This window comes from Delphinapterus leucas, chromosome 2 (genome assembly GCF_059928025.1).
Source record: "Delphinapterus leucas isolate spDelLeu-1000000601 "Yukka" chromosome 2, BTC_Dleu_Yukka2, whole genome shotgun sequence".
Classification (NCBI taxonomy): Eukaryota; Metazoa; Chordata; class Mammalia; order Artiodactyla; family Monodontidae; genus Delphinapterus; species Delphinapterus leucas.
Window position 1 is genome coordinate 91,564,459 of NC_143130.1, and position 15,415 is coordinate 91,579,873.

Here is a 15,415-nt window from a genome sequence, read left to right on the forward strand (position 1 = left end):
GCAACTGGTTTTTGTATGTTGATTTTCTATTGTGTGACTTTGCTGAATTTGTTTGTTAGTTTTAACTTTTTTTGTGGAATCTCAGAGTTTTCTACATATTAGATTATGTCATCTGCAAACAAAGATACTTTTACCTCTCCCTTTCTGATTTGGATGCCTTTTATTCCTTTTTCTTGCCCAACTGCTCTGGCTAGGACTTTCAGTACTATGAGGAAGAGAAGTGGTGAAAGTGGGCATCCTTGTTTTGTTCCAGATTATAGAGAAAACATTTTTAGTTTTTCTTGTTAGTATGATGTTACCTATTTGCTTTTCGTATATAGAAAATTAAATTTATTATTTTGAGGTAATTTCCTTCTATTCCTACATTTTTTTTTTTTTAAATCATGAAAGGGTCTTGAATTTTGTCAAATGCTTTTTCTGTGTCTTTTGAGAAGGTCATCTGATTTTTATCCTTTATTCTGTTATTGTGGTGTATCACACTGATTTATTTTCATATGTTAGACCATTCTACAGCTTAAGGAAAAATCCTCCTTAGTTATGGCGTATGGTCCTTTTAATGTTCTGTCAAATTCAGTTTGCTAGTATTTTGTTGAGGATTTTACGTCTATATCCATCAGGTATATTGGCTTTTAGTTTTATTTTCTTGTAGGATCTTTTACTTTGGTTTCAGGGTAATGCTTGCCTCATAAAATTAGCTTGGAACTGTTTTCTCCTCTTCAGTTTTTTTTGGAAAGAGATTGAGGAGAAATATCATTGATTCTTCTTTATTTCACAGATTTCTGCAGTGAAACCATCTGGTTCTAGGGTTTTCTTCGTTGGGAGGTTTTGGATTACTGATTCAATCTCCTTATTAGTTATAGATCTGTTAAGATGTTTTGTTTCTTCTTGGTTCAGTTTTGGTAGGTGATATGCTTCTAGGAATTCATCCGTTTCTTCTATTCAATTTTTTGATGTATAATTGTTCATAGCAGTCTCATAACTTTTTATTTGTATTTTTATTCTTGTGGCATTAGTTGTAATGCCTTATCTTTCATTTCCAGTTTCATTTCTAGTTGAGTCTTCTCTCTTTTGTTCTTAGTCTACCTGAAAGTTTGTTAATTTTGTTGATCTTTTAGGAAAACATACTCTTTGTTTTCTTTGTTCTATTCTCTATTTCCTTTATTTCTTCTCTAATCTTTATTATATCCTTCTTTTTGCTAACATAGGCTTAGTTTGTTTTTGTTTCCTACTTACTTGAAGTGTAAACTTAGATTGTTTATTTGAGAGCTCTTTCTTTTATAATTTAGGTATTTATCACTATCAGCTTACCTCTTAGTACTGCTTTTGCTGCATCCCATAGACTTTGGAATACTGTTTTCATTTTCATTTTTCTCAGTATATTTTCTAATTTCCCTTTTGATTTCTTCTTTGATCCATTGAATGTTCAGGACTTTGTTGTTTATTTTCCATATATTAGTGAGTTTTCTAGTTTTTCTACTGCTGCTGAGTTTTAGTCTCATTCCATTGTGGTTGGAAAAGTTCTTGTTATATTTTGAATATTCTTAAATTTGTTAAGACTTGTTTTGTGACCTAAAATGTGATCTATCCTGGAGGATGTTCCCTGGACACTTGAAAGAATGTGTATTCTGCAGCTGTTAGGTGGAATGTTTGTATATGTCTATTAGGTTCTATATGTCTATTATAGTGTTATTCATGTCCTTTGCTTCCTTCTTATTCTGTCTAAATGCTCTATACATTTTGAAAGTGGGTTTTTGAAATCTCCTATTATTACTGTGCTGCTGTCTGTCTCCCTTCTGTTCTGCCAAGGTTTCTTTAATATATTTGAGTGTACCAATGTTGGGTACATATATATTTATAATCTTTATATCTTCCTGGTTAATTGACCCTTTTATATTATATAATGTTCTTCTTTGTGTCTTGTGACAGTTTTTAGCTTAAAGTCTATTTTGTCTGATAAATATGGTTATCCCTGCTGTCTTTTGGTTACCATTTGCATAGAATATCTTTTCCATCTGTCTCCTTTCAGCCTATGTGTATCCTTAAACCTATAATGAGTCCCTTGTAGACAGCACATAGTTGGATTTTTTTTTCATTCATTATTCTTTGTCTTTTAATTGGGGAGTTCATTCCATTTACTTTTAATGTGTTTACTGATAGAAAAGGACTTATTATTGTTATTTTGTTAATTGTTTTCTATCTTGTAGCCTTTTGTCCTCTTTTCCTTTCTTGCTGTCTTTCTTTGTGGCTCATTTATTTTTTTTGTAGTGACATGCTTTGATTTATTTCTTATTTTATTTTCTGTATTTCCTATAGGTATTTTCCTTGTGCTTAATGTGCAGTTTACATAAAACATCTTCGAGTTATAAAAGTCTATTTTAAGCTGATAACTTCGATTGCATACAAAAGGTCTGTTCTTCTACCTCTCCCCTCCCCACCCACTTTATGTTACTGATGTCACAAACTACATCTTCTTATGTGTATTTATTGATATATCTTTATAGCTATTTTAATACTTTTGTCTCTTAATTTTCATAACAGAATGAAAAGTTATTTATATACCACTGTTACTGTATTAAAATATTTTGTATTTATTTATATATTTACCTTTAACAGTGAGCTTTATACTTTCATAAGCTTTCTCATGTTGATGTTAAGTGTTCTTTTGTTTCAACATAAAGGTCTCCCTTTAACATTTTTTGTAAGATTGGTCGAGTGGTGATTAACTCGTTCAACTTTTTTTTTTATGAAAGTCTTTATTTTTCTTTTCAAAGAGCAGGTTTTGCCTGATATAGTATTCTTGGCAGTTTTTTCTCCTCATAACTTTGAATATATTATACAACTCCTTTCTGGCCAGCAAGCTTTTTGCTGAGAAATCCAGTCTTGTGGAGGATTCCTGGTATGTGGCAAGACACTTTTCTCCTGCTCCTTTAAAAATTCTTTTGTTTTTGACTTTGACAATTTGATCATAATGTATCTGTGTTTGGATTTCTTTGTTTTTTTCTTAATTGGATGTGTAGGACTTCTTGAGTCCGGATATTCATTTCCTTCTCCAGATTTGAGAATTTTTCAGCTGTTATTTCTTTAAATAAACTTTTTGCACCTTTCTTTTTCTCTTATTTTATGTGACTACCTTAATACATTTATTAGTCTGCTTGTAGTATCTTGTACATCCGTTAGTCTTTCTTCACTCTTTTTCATTCTGTTTTCTTTTTGCTCCTCTGACTGGATAATTTCAAATGATCTATCTTTGAGTTTGCTGATTCTTTCTTCTGCTTGATTAAATCTGATGTCGAACCTTCTAATGAACTTTTTTCAATTCAATTGCTATATTCTTCAGCTTCAAAATATATGTTTGGTTCTTTTTTATATTTTCTATCTCTATTGCTATTCTCATTTTGTTTGTGCATCATTTTCCTGAGTTCATTGAGCACCTTTGTGACAGTTACTTTGAAATCTTTGTCAGATAATTCTTATACTCCATTTCTTTAGGGTTAGTTTCTGGAGATATGTTTTGTTCCTTTGGTTGGGTCCTATTTCCCTGTTTCTTCAAGTGCCTTGCAACTTTGTGTTGGGATCAGACCATTTGAAACATCTGCCACTTCTTCAAGTCTTCATAGATTGTCTTTGTGTAAAACCTTCAACAGTCATCCTGGGTATAGATTCGGGGGAGCACGCAAACCTTTTCTGTGGATGCAATCTCTCTGTATTTGTGCATTTTAATTACAGATTAGAGAGATTTTCTGATTCATTTTGTCAGGGTCTTACAATCTCTTGTGTTCTCTGGTGTCTTTCCTGTATTACTGCAAGTTCTCTGGAGCTACTCTAAACTTCCTGGATTTCTTTTGTTCTCAGTGGCCCTTAGGCTTGTACAGTAGGCTGCATTGCATCAGTGCTCCTAGTTGGGTGTGACAGAAAGCAGTCCCTGGAGCAGCTGCCTAAAAAGCCTGAACATTGATTAAATTCATGCTCCATTATTCTCTTTCTCCCTTGAGGAATAAGCTGCTGACCTGTATCATCCTCTGTTTGCTGTACTATGGCCCTCTGGAGCAGTATAAAGCCATCCAACTCTTTTTTGTTTCCAGTGGCTGACAGGTATCTAGAGTATATCAGGTCTCATCAGTGCTCTTAGGCAAGACAGAAACCAGTCCCTGGGGTAGCTACTGGAAAAGCTGGAACAGTGGGCACACAACCAACTTCCACTCATAGAGAACCCAAGAGTTGGGAGTTTGTTTCCACTCATTCCACACTGAGTTGGTGGGGAGGGACCATGGAGAGTGAATTTTCCAAACTATCACCTTTATTCTCAGCAGCCCTCAACCTGATGCCCTTTCCTGTCAGTGTTCAGATTCAGACAAGACAGAAGCCGATCCCTTGGGTAGTCCCTCCAAAAATTCAGAATGCTGATTTAAGATCCACATTTCTCTTTTTCTACCCAAGGAGAAGCTGAGAGTTGGGAGTTTCCTCCCAGTTGTATTGCATCTTGCTGGGGGAAGGGACTATGGAAAATGGGTACGATAATTTTTCCTACCAACTTTGATATAGCTGGTTTTGCACTTGCATGGGGTGCAGGATTGTCATAACTGGTTTCTGGATTTTTCACTAAGGGAATTGGTTAGTGTACTGTTGTCTCTGTGGAAGAAAGAAGGTCTGGGGTTTCCTATTCCTATTCCTATTTCCATTTTGCTGATGACTGGGACAGAATTTTTAACCTAGCCCTCCTCCAACTGTGGTTGGAGAACAGACTCTGACAGATAATAGGCGCCATGAAATATTTGTTGGGTGAATTCTCATTTATTATTGATTTTCTATCATTTAAAGTTTTTGTTATGGGAATTTTTTGATCACTATCGAATGCTCTTAAAACACCAATTCATTACTTTGTAAAGGAAGGAAATCAAGCATGTATTTTTGTTTTCCTGTTCAAACTGTATTTTGGGGTAACCAACAAACATTGGGAAGAAAATGTTCTTTTATGAATTATTTCCACTAATAAATGAAGAATAAATGAGAGAATTTACTATCCTTTTGTAATATCTTATAAAATAGTAGCTTAGGCAAGTTTCACAAAAAAAAGCTTAAGCGATTAGGTAAAAGGTTGGAGAAATTTATTATGATGGAATATTGCTGACATTAATTTCTTACTGAATGCGATTTTTGAAACTTTAGCACACTTGAATTTAAAAGGGATTTTAGTGTAATTTTTTCTCTTTTTACCAACATGTAAATAAAGATTCATGTGAAAACAAACTACTTACTGATTGGCTGTATGTTCTTTTGGTGAAAGACTATAAATTCTGCTTTTTGTATAAGATCTTCCCTACACTGTCAGAAGAAATCTTATTTCAGATAAATTCCATCTTTCAATTTTGACTTTGAACATCTTTCTTCATCATTTATTTTATCAGGACCTTGTATATTTTTAATTTAAAATACATTGAATATCTACAGTCACTGAGTTAACTCAGGGACCTGGCTTATCCAGAAATACAACAGTTTCCTGGGTGAATGTAAGTTATATTTTCCTTTTTACCTCTAATATATAAATTCTAAAAATAAAGTTTGGGCAATTTGCTTGATTCCTGAATTTATGCAATGAATAATTTTACCAAAGTTAGCAGACGTTCTTGGAACGTTTTAATATAATCAATAACTGGAGAAAGCTTTTAATGTAATGTTAGCAATTCTATTTAAACAAAGAGAATCTACCAAAATTATTACATTCTTTTTATGACTATATTTCACATTAAAGTCACTTAGTACTCTTCATTTGCAGCATTTTAGAAAATCTCTGTTAGTTTCTGATTTTCTATGTACATGATGTATAGGACACTGTAGTATTATATAGACATGATAATTCAATATCTATTATCATACTTTATGACAATGAGCTTTTAAAAAATCTTTTTAATTTTTATCAAACTATACATTGGAAAAGTTAAAACACCTCAATTTACATTTTCATGATGATATACAAGTCTTTTCTTTCTTCCCCAGAATAACATGGGCAAAATCTGTACCTCATACATTGTGATTTTAATTGCTTAGGGCTCTTTCCATTCTGTGATGAATTTTAATTCTCTTTTGCTGAGGCTCATTTCAGTAACTTTTAAGCATTGTTTCCACCCAATTTTGTGCACTGTAGGACATACAATAACCTCCTGTCATAATAGTTTCTACTTTCTTTGAGGGACTAGCTCTGTTATGAAAATAAAATAGTCACATATTCTTTAAACTAAAGAAGAATTTTACAATCATTTTCAGTGTAGAGACTGAAAATGTAAGTTAATTCTAAGGGAAAGATTCCAGTTAGAAGGGAACCATTTGAAGATGGATATTTCAGGGTACAGCTATTATGTTGAAGTTGAATCTGGCTATGGCCCACATTAATTATGCCCCTTGAGTTTAAACAGACAGAGTAACAGATCATACCTTTCAGAAAGGAAATCAAATCTGAAACATGATGGTGAAGTGTAGTCCTTAACCAAGATAATTTTGTGGAAGACACAGATTAATCTATAACAAATATTACTTGAAGTAATAAAATCCCCTATTTTACTCTTCCAGAAAACATGCAATTAAGAAGTCTTCTGAATTTATACATACCTACTTTTGTGTAAATCATATACAGAAAGTATCTGATTAACTTAGATATGTAAATTCTTTAAGTTCTAAAGTAGAATTATATTCACTTAAGAGAGAAGCTTGTGGTTAGTTTCTCTGACTTTTATTCTTTCCAGTTCGTCATTAATTCTGTGGGTAGAATAATTTATAATGTGACTTCAATCATTGCATCCTTTGATCAGAAACCTACAAATATTCTCAATTTTCTTCTTTTTATATTTAAATTCTTCTTCATTGCTTTAATCTTTCTTCTTTCCTTGGTCCCACAGTACTTAACTAAGTTTGGGTTTTTTGTTTTTGTTTTTTTTCTCACTTTTTCATCTCAGCTCCTAAGTGCATTGAATATTCTTTTCTTTCCTTCTTATTTGTTCTCCTTATGTCAAACCCGTGACTTCCCTGTTGTGTTCTCCTGGCCAAGAATGTTCTTTCTTCTCCATCCTGCCATATAACTATTAGCCATCCTTCATTGACTGGATGAATTTTTTTTTCCCATTCTCATCTATTCCCTCCCTGATCACTATCCTTTCTAAATTTCTTCCGTACTTATAAACAGTCCCCTAAAAGGCAGCACTTAATGGTATACTCTTGTGATGTTACTTTAATATTTGTTTTTGTTTAAATTTTAGAATAAAAGTGAATAGGTAGGAATAAGCAGGCCATCAACAGCATTCTTTATTTGCCAGAAATTATTCTGAGTCACACTTAGCTTGTATTATTGCTGTAACTACATGATCTCAAAAGGCACTGAACATAGCACTGAAGCACAGTTTTCCTTAGCATACCTAATGTACCTTTTTTCTTACCTAACATAATATTTTCACCACCAAAAAAATGTCCTTTGACAAAAGTCTGTTTCACTAGTATATATAGAAACTTGGCTTCCTCAGGAAGTGGGGAAACCAGGACACATAGATGGGTAATCCTCCTTTTGTTTATTCTTACATCCTCATTGCACAAAGTGTAGAATCTGCCTCTTTCCCTAATAGGTACCCATTACCACAACATGAAGGCAGGAAATAGTCATATGAATACAATAATGGCTGCAGTTTTTACCTGGTATCCCCCTTTTTTTTCTTTTTTAAATTGAAATCATATTTTATAAGTGATCATTATAAAAACTCAAACAGTCCAGAAATGGATTAAGTGTATAATAAAATATCCTTTTCTCCATAATTCCACATGCCACATTTGTTTCTCTATCTCTTAGAAATCACTGGTAAAAATTTAGATTATATCATGTATACGTGTGTGTGTATGTGTATATATATATATATATATATAAATACCATTTATGATTTGTAGTTCCTGATATTTCATTCAAAAATGCATTGAACATCTTACCATTATTTAAAAATGTCTGTAAAGTGTTATTTTTTACCTGTATTTAAATAAGTCATAATTGGTTAAAATTTAGGGCATTTCCATTTTTTCCATTTTATAAACATATTGGTTTTCATACTTGTTCAATTATTTAATAGGATCCAAAATGAGAAGGGGAGTTGAGAATTTTCAAATGTTTCTCAGGACCACTCCTTTAGCATGCTTTTGGAAATGTAGGTCCTCTTAGGTTTAATCAATGACAGGGACATGACTAGCGTTTATTAAGTAGAGCTTAGAGATGCTCTGCATCCTGCATTGGGCCAGACAGTCCTAGACAAGGAAGAATTATTTAGTCTGAAGATGCAGGTGTAACCCTTGGAGAAACATGGCAGCAGGAAGTATTTCACTATCTGCTTTAAGAAATTTTTCAATAAATATATATTACTCATAATCTGCGAAACAATATATTCCCATTTAAAATATTTAATTATCTCCCACACCAACCAATAAAATTTTAATGCAAATCAAAGGAGGGTGTTTTTTTGAAAAGTAAATACATTAGACCGCCCCCCAAAAAAAGAGAAAGAATATAAATATATAGATCAAGAAGAAAGAGAAATTGGATGATTTAAACTGTTCCAAACAATACAGTATATAAATATTGGCCAACATATTGAAAGTGTATATGAAGAGGTTAAATTTTAGAAAAACTGTAAAAAAAAGCTGAATCGAGAGGAATGAAAATATTTTGAAAATACCAACAAAATAGGAGAAATGGAAAAGATGTAAAGTCATACCACCCAAAAAGCTTAAGGCCCACATGATTTCTCAAGCAGGCCCTATTAAAATTAATGGAAAAGTTAATTCCTGTGTTGTTTAAAATGTTCTTCCTATTAAGTGAGAGCACAGGAAATATAGCTCTGCCTTTCATTGTGTGTGTGTGTGTGTGTGTGTGTGTATTCTAAAATTGATTTCTTTTTTATTTTGGTTTTCATAGAAATATGCATAGCTAATTGGAGAAAATGTTTCCCTTTAATTTGATTACAGGACCTCACAAATTCTCTTTATTTTCTTTTTTCTTTCTTTCTTTCTTTCTTTCTTTCTTTCTTTCTTTCTTTCTTTCTTTCTTTCTTTCTTTCTTTCCTTTCTTTCCTTTCTTTCCTTTCTTTCTTATTTTTTTGCAGTACGTGGGCCTCTCACTGTTGTGGCCTCTCCTGTTGCGGAGCACAGGCTCCAGACGCGCAGGCTCAGGGGCCATGGCTCACGGGCCTAGCTGCTCCGTGGCATGTCGGATCTTCCCGGACTGGGGCACGAACCCGTGTCCCCTGCATTGGCAGGTGGACTCTCAACCACTGCGCCACCAGGGAAGCCCCATATTTTCTTTTTTATTTTTAATTAAAACATTTTTTTTAAAAACTTTAACACATTTCTGTCACCTTTCACCCCTTGCCTCTGATAACAAGCTATCTGTTACTTCTATCTGTATCTATAGGTTTGTCATTTTTGTTTGTGTGTTTTTTTTTTTAAGATTTCACATATAGGAGAGATCATACCGTATTTGTCTTTCTGTGTCTGACTTATTTCATTTAGCATAATGCCCTCAAAGTCCATCCATGTTGTCTATATTACAAGATTTCATTCTTTTTTGTGGGTCAATAATACTCATATATTTAATACTGTTGAACAATATTATATCCTGAATAATATTCCTGAATAGGCTGAAATGTATATATTTCAATTAGGTTATTTCCATATCTGGGCTATTGTAAATAATGCTGCAGTGAACAGGGGGATGCATATGTCTTTTTTAGTCTTTTTTTTTCAACATCTTTACTGGAGTATAATTGCTCTACAATGGTGCATTACCTTCTGCTGTATAACAAAGTGAATCAGATATACATATACATATATCCCCATATCACCTCCCTCTTGCGTCTCCCTCCCACCCTCCCCATCCCACCCCTCTAGGTGGTCACAGAGCTCTAGGCTGATCTCCCGGTGCTATGCGGCTGCTACCCACCAGCCATCCATTCTACATTTGGTAGTGTACATATGTCCATGCCTCTCTCTCACCTTGTCCCACCCCACACCTCCCCCTCCCCGTGTCCTCAAGTCCATTCTCCGTGTCTGTGTATTTTTCCTGTCCTGCCCCTAGGTTCTTCAGAACTTTTTTTTGTTGTGTTTTAAATTCCATATATATGTGTAAGCATATGGTATTTGTTTTTCTCTTTCTGACTTACTTCACTCTGTATGACAGACTCTAGGTCCATCCACCTCACTACAAATAACTCAATTTCATTTCTTTTTATGACTGAGTAATATTCCATTGTGTATATGTGCCACAACTTTATCCAGTCATCTGTTGATAGACAGATGGACAGGTTGCTTCCATGTCCTGGCTATTGTAAATAGAGCTGCAGTGAATATTGTGGTACGTGACTCTTTTTGAATTATGGTTTTCCCCGAGTATATACCCAGTAGTAGGATTACAGGGTCGTACGGTAGTTCTATTTTTAGTTTTTTAAGGAACCTCCATACTGTTCTCTGTAGTGGCTGTCTCAATTTACATGCCCACCAACAGTGTGAGAGGGTTCCCTTTCTCCACACCCACCCCAGCATTTACTGTTCGTAGACTTTTTGAGGAAGGCCATTCTGATCAGTGTGAGGTGATACCTAACTGTAGTTTTGATTTGCGTTTCTCTAATGATTAGTGATGTTGAGTGTTGAGTATTCTTTCATGTGTTTTTTGGCAATCTGTATATCTTCCTTGGAGAAATGTCTGTTTAGGTCTTCTGCCCATTTTTGGATTGGGTTGTTTGTTTTTTTGATATTGAGCTGCTTGTAAAATTTGGAGACTAATCCTTTGTCAGTTGCTTCATTTGCTGATATTTTCTGTAGCTTTGTAGTATAGTCTGAAGTCAGGGAGCCTGATTCCTCCAGCTCTGTTTTTCGTTCTCAAGATTGCTTTGGCTATTCAGGGTCTTTTGTGTTTCCATACAAATTGTGAAATTTTTTGTTCTAGTTCTGTGAAAAATGCCATTGGTAGTTTGATAGGGATTGCATTGAATCTGTAGATTGCTTTGGGTACTATAGTCATTTTCACAATGTTGATTCTTCCAATCCAAGAACATGGTATATCTCTCCATCTGTTTGTATCGTCTTTAATTTCTTTCATCAGTGTCTTATAGTTTTCTGCATACAGGTCTTTTGTCTCCTTAGGTAGGTTTATTCTTAGGTATTTTATTCTTTTTGTTGCAGTGGTAAATGGGAGTGTTTCCTTAATTTCTCTTTCAGATTTTTCATCATTAGTGTATAGGAATGCAAGAGATATCCATGCCTTAATTTTGTATCCTGCCGCTTTGCCAAATTCATTGATTAGGTCTAGTAGTTTTCTGGTAGCATCTTTAGAATTCTCTATGTATAGTATCATCTCATCTGCAAACAGTGACAGCTTTACTTCTTTTCCGATTTGGATTCCTTCTATCTCTTTTTCATCTCTGATTGCTGTGGCTAAAACTTCCAAAACTATGCCGAATAATAGTGGTGAGACTGGGCAACCTTGTCTTTTTCCTGATCTTAGTGGAAATGGTTTCAGTTGTTCACATTGAGAATGATGTTCACTGTGGGTTTGTATATATGGCCTTTATTTATTGAGGTAAGTTCCCTCTGTGCCTACTTTATGAGGGTTTTTATCATAAATGGGTGTTGAATTTTGTTGAAAGCTTTTTCTGCATCTATTGAGATGATCGTATGGTTTTTATCCTTCAGTTTGTTAATATGGTTTATCACATTGATTGATTTGTGTATATTGAAGAATCCTTGCATTCTAGGGATAAAACTCACTTGATCATGGTTTATCATCTTTTTAACGTGCTATTGGATTCTGTTTGCTCGTATTTTGCTGAGGATTTTCACATCTATGTTCATCAGTGATATTGGCTTGTGTTTTTCTTTTATTGTGACATCTTTGTCTGGTTTTGGTATCAGGGTGATGGTGGCCTCGTAGAATGAGTTTGGAGTGTTCCTCCTTCTGCAATATTTTAGAAGAGTTTGAGAAGGATAGGTCTTAGCTCTTCTCTAAATGTTTTATAGAATTCACCTGTGAAGCCATCTGGTCCTGAGCTTTTGTTTGTTGGAAGATTTTTAGTCACAGTTTCAACTTCAGTGCTTGTGATTGATCTCTTTATATTTTCTACTTCTTCGTGGTTCAGGTTCCGGAGGTTGTGCTTTTCTAAGAATTTGTCCATTTCTTTCAGGTTGTCCATTTTATTGGCATATAGTTGCCAGCAGTAATCTCTCATGATCCTTTGTATATCTGCAGTGCCAGTTGTTACTTCTCCTTTTTCATTTCTAATTCTGTTGATTTGAGTCTTTACCTTTTTCTCTTGATGAGTCTGCCTAATGGTTTATCAATTTTGTTTATCTTCTCAAAGAACCAGCTTTTAGTTTTGATCTTTGCTATCGCTTCTTTCATTTCTTTTTCATTTATTTCTGATCTGATCTTTTATGATTTCTTTCCTTCTGCTAAACTTGGGGCTTTTTTATTCTTCTTTCTCTAATAGCTTTAGGTGTAAGGTTGGATTGTTTATTTGAGGTGTTTCTTGTTTCTTGAGGTAGGATAGTATTGCTATAGACTTCCCTCTTAGAATTGCTTTTGCTGCATCCCATAGGTTTTGGGTCATCATGTTTTCTTTGTCATTTGTTTCTAGGTATTTTTTTATTTCCTCTTTGATTTCTTCAGTGATCCATTGGTTATTTAGTATCATGTTGTTTAACCTCCATGTGTCTGTATTTTTTACAGCTGTTTTTTTTTCTTGTAATTGATATCTAGTCTTATAGCATTGTGGTCAGAAAGATACTTTATATGATTTCAATTTTCTTAAATTTACCAAGGCTTTATTTGTGACCCAAGATATGATCTATCCTGGAGAATGTTCCATGAGCACTTAAGAAGAAAATGTATTCTGTTGTTTTTGGATGTGATGTCCTATAAATATCAGTTAAGTCCATCTTGCTTAGTGTGTCATTTAAAGTTTGTGTTTCCTTATTTATTTTCATTTTGGATGATCTGTCCATTCGTGAAAATAAGTCCCCTTCTATTATGGTGTTACTGTCAATTTCCCTTTTTACAGCTGTTAGCATTTGCCTTATGTATTGAGGTGCTCCTATGTTGGGTGCATAAATATTTACAATTGTTATATCTTCTTCTTGGATTGATCCCTTGATCATTATGTAGTGTCCTTCTTTGTCTTTTGTAATAGACTTCATTTTAAAGTATATTTTGTCTGATATGAGAATTGCTACTCTAGCTTCCTTTGATTTCCATTTGCATGAAATATCTTTTTCTATCCCCTCACTTTCAGTCTGTATGTCTCCCTAAGTCTGAAGTGGGTCTCTTGTAGACAGCATATATACAGGTTTTGTTTTTGTATCCATTCAGCCAGTCTATGTCTTTTGGTTGGAACATTTAATCCATTTACATTTAAGGTAATTATTGATATGTATGTGCCTATTACCATTTTCTAAATTGTTTTGGGTTTGTTATTGTAGGGCTTTTCCTTCTCTTGTGTTTCCTGCCTAGAGAAGTTCCTTTAGCATTTGTTGTAAAGCCGGTTTGGTGGTGCTGAATTCTCTTAGCTTTTGCTTGTCTGTAAAGGGTTTAATTTCTCCGTGGAATCTGAATGAGATTCTTGCTGGGTAGAGTAAACTTGGTTGTAGGTTTTCCCCTTTCGTCACTTTAAATATGTCCTGCCAGTCCCTTCTGGCTTACAGTGTTTCTGCTGAAAGATCAGCTGTTAACCTTATGTGGATTCCCTTGTATTTTATTTGTTGTTTTTCCCTTGCTGCTTTTAATATTTTTTCTTTGTATGTAATATTTGATAGTTTGATTAATATGTGTCATGGAGTGTTTTTCTTTGGATTTATCCTGTATGGGACTCTGTGCTTCCTGGACTTGGTCGACTATTTCCTTTCCCATATTAGGGAAGTTTTCAATTATAATGTCTTCACCTATTTCTTAGTCCCTCTCTTTTTCTCTTCTTCTTCTGGGGCCCCCATAATTTGAAAGTTTGTGCGTTTAATGTTGTCCCAGAGGTCTCTGAGACTGTCCTCAATTCTTTTTTCTGTATTCTGCTCTGTGGTGGTCATTTCCACTATTTTATCTTCCAGGTCACTTATCCGTTCTTCTACCTCAGTTATTCTGCTTTGATTCCTTCTAGAGAGTTTTAAATTTCATTTATTGTGTTGTTCATCATTGTTTGCTCTTTAGTTCTTCTAGGCCCTTGTTAAACGTTTCTTGTATTTTCTCCATTCTATTTCCAAGATTTTGCATAATGTTTACTATCATTACTCTGAATTCTTTTTCAGGTAGACTACCTGTTTCCTCTTCGTTGTCATGATCTGGTTGGTTTATAGCTTGCTCCTTCATCTGCTGTGTATCTCTGTCTTCTCATTTTGCTTAACCTCCTGTGTTTGGGGTCTCCTTTTCACAGCCTGCAGGTTCATAGTTGCCATTGTTTTTGGTGTCTGCCCCCAGTGGGTAAGGTTGGTTCAGTGGGTTATGTAGGCTTCCCGGTGGAGGGGACACACACCTGTGTTCTCGTGGATGAGGCTGGATCTTGCCTTTCTGGAGGGCAGGACCATGTCCAGTGGTGTTTTGGGGTGTCTGTGAACTTATGATTTTAAGTAGCCTCTCTGCTAATGGGTGGGGCTGTGTTCCTGTCTTGCTAGGCGTTTGGCATGGCGTTTCCAGTGCTGTGGCTTGCTGGTCGTTGAGTGGAGCTGGGTCTTAGTGTTGAGACGGAGATCTCTGCGAGAGCTCTCGCTGATTGATATTACGTGGGGCCAGGAGGTCTCTGATGGACCAACATCCTGCACTTGGTTCTCCCATCTCAGAGGCTCAGGCCTGATACCTGCCCGGAGTACCAAGACCCTATCAACCACACGGCTCAGAAGAAAAGGGAGAAAAAAAAAGAAAGGAAAAATAAAAATGAAATAAAATAAAGTTATTAAAATAAGAAAATGTAATAAAAAAGTTTAAAAGTACTAAAAAACAAAAAGAAGAGAGAACCAAACCAAGAAACAAATCCACCAATGATAACAAGCGCTATAAACTATACTAAAAAAAACAAACGGAGAGACAGAGCCCTAGGACAAATGGTAAAAGCAAACCTATACAGACAAAATCACACAAAGAGCATACACATACACACTCACAAAAAGAGAAAAAGGAAAATATATATATAGAAAGGAAGAGAGCAACAAAATCAGTAAACAAATCTACCAGTGATAATAAGCTCTAAATACTAAACTAACATAAACATAAAACCAGAAACAGATTAGGCACAGAAAGCAAACCTGAAGTCTACAGTTGCTCCCAAAGTCCACCGCCTCAATTTTGGGATGATTCGTTATCTATTCAGATATTCCACAGATGCAGCATACATCAAGTTGCTTGTGGGGATTTAATCTGCTG